This window comes from Magnolia sinica, chromosome 19, assembly GCF_029962835.1.
Source record: "Magnolia sinica isolate HGM2019 chromosome 19, MsV1, whole genome shotgun sequence".
Classification (NCBI taxonomy): domain Eukaryota; kingdom Viridiplantae; phylum Streptophyta; class Magnoliopsida; order Magnoliales; family Magnoliaceae; genus Magnolia; species Magnolia sinica.
This window is the reverse complement of record NC_080591.1, coordinates 21,503,004-21,509,003: the sequence shown is the minus strand read 5'-3', so window position 1 is coordinate 21,509,003 and position 6,000 is coordinate 21,503,004.

Genomic DNA, 6,000 nt, shown 5'->3' with positions numbered 1-6,000 from the left:
CAGACAACTATATTGAGTAAGCGCTCATGCTTGCGGTCCTCAGGTGGTAATTTGTCATAAAAAAATGTGATGGCTTGCGGTGCGAGGAGTTGTCCAATCATGTTTGCTACCATTTCGGGTGGTACGTTAGGAGAGATATGTGTATCATTCAAAGTTTTTGCAAAGATTTCTCGATGTGATCTTGATGTAAATAAGAGTTTCCAGATGGAAATTTGTGCGGGAATGGATTTAAGCTGAGCTGTTACATCGTAGGAAGCATCAGCTTTGTGGGTTGTTCTCGAAAACGTTTCTCAGGTTTCTTTCTGATTTTGATTTTCCCTCTTGAAGTACCGGCCATTGTTGCCTATTTCGGCACAATCTAGGTAGTGCCATGGGACTACCTTTGTGTTGTAAGGAGGGATTGTCCTCCCTTCCAAATATACCAGTTCTTGAGACTGCGGTCTTAGCATGGTTTGTGGTAAGCTCGAGGACCTCCCTTAGAGTACGACTAAATCCTCGTAGGGTTTCGACCGTTCTACGTTGGGACTCTCCTCCCTTCTTTAGTAGGCATTTTATGAGGGAGGGATCCTTTGGGTATGTGCCAATTGGCAGGGTAAGAGGAGGAAGCTCAGAGATTGGATTGGAGGTGCCCCTTGCATGGTTAGCAGGGCTAGATCGGGGAGGCCTACTGGTAGAACGAGAGATTCCGAGTTTGACCTGTTTGGATATGCAGGAGATTATGCTGGAGGTGCCCCTTGGAGAATGAGAGGCTGAGAGTTTGATATGTTGGATGCTGGTGGCGCTCCTTGCAGAACCAGAGGCTGAGAGTTTGACCTATTGGATGTCGGAGATGCTCCTTGGAGGAAGAGAGGTTGTACTGTCAGTGCTACTTCGAGGAATACCTGTTGTTCAGGTGGAGGCGGCTATCGGTATCCCCATGTCTGATTTATCGTATCGAGCATAATTACTTGTATGGAATGATGTGAGAAGGAGTACATGGGACGTCCTTCCTCAATGTTGTTGATGGTAGAGGTGCCGGATGTGTTGGGCCCTACTTGGTGCGAATGCAGGGGATTCTGGAGGATGTTGGCCTGAGCCGTAGTGTTAGCCTATGGGGTGATCGCAATCTTCTGGCTTTCGATCAAATCCTAGACCGCGTGTTTCAAGGCGAAATAATGGTCGGTTGGATGGCATCGAGATTGATGATATGTATAATACTCGTTCTCGTTATAGCTTGCAGACAAGGGATTTGGCGGAGGTCGAGGTTGGAGTGGTGTTAGAAGTAGCTTTTGCACCAACATTGTCATGATCTAATAGTATGTTTGTGTCATTAGGGTGAACTTCCTACCCAACATTACTTGCTTGTATGGGTATTATGCATTTTCTCCAGATTGTTTTTGTTGTTGCTAAGGCGGCTATACCTGATATCCTTGTTGGGTTTGTTGTGGTTGGTACTGCCTATTTTGATGTTGCTACAGTTGCGGAGCGTACTGATTGCCTTGAGCATTTATGATGATGTTGTTGACTTTTGTAGCACGTTGTGCAGGAGTAGTGTCGTTTCCATTCCCATATCCAATGGGCTTCCCATTGACTTTGCTTCTTTTGATTGAGGGGGCCTAATGTGGCCATGGGGAGATGGTTCCGGCTCTTATCCCGGCTTATACCTATTCTCCGGCTTGGATGAGCTTGGGGAAGTTCACATATGGGTATGAAATCAGACATCCGGTGATGTTCGGATTTGTTGAATGGACGATCATAGATACTTGCTCCTCATCGTCGATAGGGTTTCTCATCTGGGCGGCCATGACTTGTCATCGTCCCACATATACAAACAATGACTCGTCATTTTCTGCCTCGAGGCAACCAGATATGCTCTTCTCAGAGCTATGTTCAGATTATAGGAGAATCTGTCAATTAATGCCTGGGAAAATCTTTTTCAGGTCCTGATTTGATGGTTGTCAAGTGATGTGTACCAGTCCAAAGCATCGCTCTTGAGGGATTTTTAAAAAAGTCATATCAAGGCCCCATCATTCCCTGCTATCGGGTTGAGTTCCCCACAAAAGGCTTTCAGATGTGCTGTGGGGCACCCACTACCATCGTATCTTTTGAACTTGGGCACCTAAAAGTTTTGAGGTACCCTAGCATCTGGAAAGGGACATAAGTCCCTGAATTTAATGGATGGGTGATCCACTCCTTGCTGCCTTTGTAGCTGATTTTGCACCATTTACAGCTGTTTATGTTGCTCCTTGATTTTTGATTTGTTAGGTTGCAGGTATCCTGCCCCTTGTTGTAAAGCTTGGGCTGCTTCTTCCTCATAAGGGTCAATTTCTTTGATCATCTGTTTTCCAAGAATGGGGGTTGTTGGAAAGAAGATGGACTCCCAGTGGTGAGAGGTAACTGAAATTAAACTCCGCTCTCTTTTGGGGGAGGGTGTGATTTAAGGAAATGGCTCCTGCCTGGGGTATCTGACAAATCCGGAATGTGACTCCTGTTAGGGGGAGTAAGTTGCACTTAAAACTGGCCCCTTTTGTGGGCATCTGCCAGTTCTTGTATGTGACTCCTGTTAGGGGGAGTCTGAGCTATGATTTGATTGTTGTTCCTGTTTTCGAGGATATGTGTGGGAGGGTTGCTCTCGTTTGTATGTTTGTGTTGATCTTGTGCTGATTCTGGAGGGAAAGGAAGAACAGGATTTGCTGGAGGAATAAGAAAGAAAGCAAAGGGAGTTTGCGTGATTGAGCTGTTTTGAACACTAGGCTGTGTTGCCTGCGTGCTTGGTATATATGGCTTCTGGTACCATGCGAAACAATAACTCTTGCAATGTCTTGAAATTTTGAGCCATCTCATTCATGACTGCAGTAGCTGGTGAGTGGGAGTTACAAGAGGTGTCGGCGCCGGTACCGGTGCCGATGTTGATGCTTCAGGATCTAGCGAAGTTGCCGGCTCTTCTTCATGGGTAGTCATGGCTTCATGGGATCGAGTAGTCATAGCTCGAATTGATGTCCAAACAAGTATAAGCCAAAGATTGATTTTTATTTTTATTTTTTATTTTTGTTTGTTTTATGAATGCAATGTATGAAAAATGTCCCCTGAGATTGGTATACCACACACTTTCGAGTCGGGTCTCAGCTAGTACGCTCTAGCAAGTCCCCACTGGAGTCGCCATTCTATGAACGCTGGAAGATTAGCGCCCACGCTTTTATGTGATCTTGGTTTTTGTGTTTTTTTGTGTTCTTTAAAGTGTGGGGAGTGTGACCTTGATTGTCAGTTTGGAGTCGCCACTAGCCACTTAATCTCAAAATCCCGCAGTCGACTAGAACCCACAAAATATGTTAAGGTTAGAAAAATTCAAAAATTCTCCTACCTTAGATTGACTCCTAGTCTGCAATCCGAGATTCCGAGTAAGAGACCTCGGTTACAAAGAGGGAAGGTGTTAGGCACCCTCTTTACCTGTACAAATGTACGGTCTCTACTTGCTGTGGTAAGAAATCTCAAGAGATGAATAATGGGGTCGAGAAGGACTAGGCACACGCGGATTTTTGATGCAGTAGGATCCGAGATTTTGGTAAGCCACATAGCATACGTCCAGGGATGTGTCTAGAAGGCAGATGTGATGATGCTTATGCAAAAGTAAAGAAAAGTGGACTAGATCATTAAGAATTTTTGATGTGACAAGATCCAATGTACGGCAAGTCACAATGCATACGTTCACAAGCGCACTAGAGAAGCTAGGGGGTTGAGAAGGGAAGAGATGTCATGATAAATGCTTATAGATAAAAAAATGAAATGATCTTTGACTTGATCTTAAGTTGGATAGAACATGGACTACACTATGACCAATCCGAGCTAGATTATGGGGTTGAGATGGTTGGGAGGAGGCTAAGGGGTAGTTGAAAAATCGGATCTTGAAGGCTTGAAGCTCTTTCTCACCCTCACTCTCTTCATTTCTCTCCCTCTCTCACTTGAAAAAATGAGAAGTCTTCTTCTCCTCTTGGTGTTGTGTGAAATGTGAAAAGAACAGGGTTATTTATAGCCTTTTGGGATGGCATTGTAGTAATTTCTGAATTTAGGAGGGGCAAAAGCTGACATATCAGCTTGGGATTAGTTGAAGAGAAAGGAATGCCATGTGGCATGCTCTTATAGGCTCTTGGGGGTAGGTAAAATGGTACATAGGGTGAACTAGAGGGGTAAATCTATATGAAAGTTGACTTTGGGACAGGAGACAGCCGTGTGCCCAGAGGGGACACCTGTCCGTTAAGGGGCGGCAGTCGGATTACCGCCGGAGGTAGTCCGACTACCGCCCAGGCTGGGTTTGGTCCGGGCTCTGGTCAGTGGGCTTTCTTCATTGCTCTGGCTCGTTCGAAGGTCTTCTTTTGGGCTTTTGGGCTCAAATGGTCAGGTTGTTTTTAGGGTTTGTACTGATTCGCATGTATGCTCTAGCTTGGGTGATGGTTTAGGGTTCGGATTAGGGTTTAAGCTAGTGTTAGGTTGAGTTTAGGGTTTATGCTGAGGTTTGGGCTAGGGTTAGGGTGGGTTTAGGGTTTTAGGCTGAGGTTATGGTTTTGATTGTGATTAGGGTTTGGTTCGGATTAGGGTTTTAGGCTGGGATTAGGGTTTGGTTTGGATTAGGGTTTGAGGTTGGGATTAGGGTTTGGCTTTAGGATATGATCAGAGTTTCCGGATTGTTCTAGTTCTCTCAAGATGCTAGCCTGGGTGGAGTGTCTACACAAATCTATGCTCATATGTTGGATTCGTTCTCTATCCAATATCACACATCCTTTTAAGAAAAACATTCTTGCAGTTGCTCCTAGTAACTGATTATGAGTTTTTCCTTTTGTTTGAATATAATGGTATTCTAAAAGTCAATTCTTATGAAATACACAAAGTAACCCATCTTTAGAGAAAGAACACAACAATTTTTTATTATCACCTAATCATTATAAACTTTTGCAAGTGATTGAGTAAACGACCGATTGTTTCGAGTCATTGTATTAATTTTACCAGCTCACATAATAGAAAACAATCCAAGCGACCCTCAGGTAGGACTAGTCATGGATGATTTAAGTACCAAAAACACCCTCGGGTTTGAATATCCAAGCCATAAAATATTTGGCATTTTATTGATTGAATAGTTTAGCTCACCGTACACAACTCTAGATCCAATGGCTATCCCTCGGAGGTATCCAATGCTAGTATGCCGAGATATATCATAGTAAAACTCCCATGTCAACCAATCGGATCACTGAAACAGCCTAAGAACTCAAAAAAATAAAAATAAATAATAATAATAATAATAATAATAATAATAATAAATCGATTGGATTCAATATCCAATTGGGTTAGGTTGACTCAGAGACCCAATTTGACTCGGCTCTGTATTTCATAATTAAATTAGAAGAAATGTCTCACTAATAAAATATAATTAGAAAATCATGAATATGAAAATAGGCAAACTAATTAATAATAATAGCTTGCATAGTACTTGCACAAAAATTTGCCAGCCCTATAAACCAGGCGAGTGACTCAGTTCAAGTCATGCCGAGTTGCATCTAATCAACCAAGTCAAAAAACCGACTTGCGCATGTCGAGTCTGAACCGAGTCAAGCACCCCAGTGACTTAATTTCTAGTCAAGTTTCGTGTCGAGCCACTCCTTTTAAGTGGTTGTTTGGGTGTTCTACAAAATGAGAGTGGAGTTGAATGCACTTCAACCTATGCGTAAATGCTCCAATACATCTGGACAAATTACATACAATTGGTTGCATGGTACACTTCTTTTATTCTTTTTGACTTGGATTTTTTTTTTTTTTTTTGGGTCAATTTCCCCCCTTCAATACAACTGTTAGAATGATAAAATCAAGGAGAGGTGTGTCATTTTCCAATCATTTTCCTTCCATCGGTATCATCCAAACTGCCTAAGGAACACCGTGCCATGAGAGACATGATAAGTGCATTTATCCCTGCCCTTTCCTTTGTATAGTCTGTTCTCAGCAATGGAAAGTTCTCTTTTTAAAAATAAAAAATTA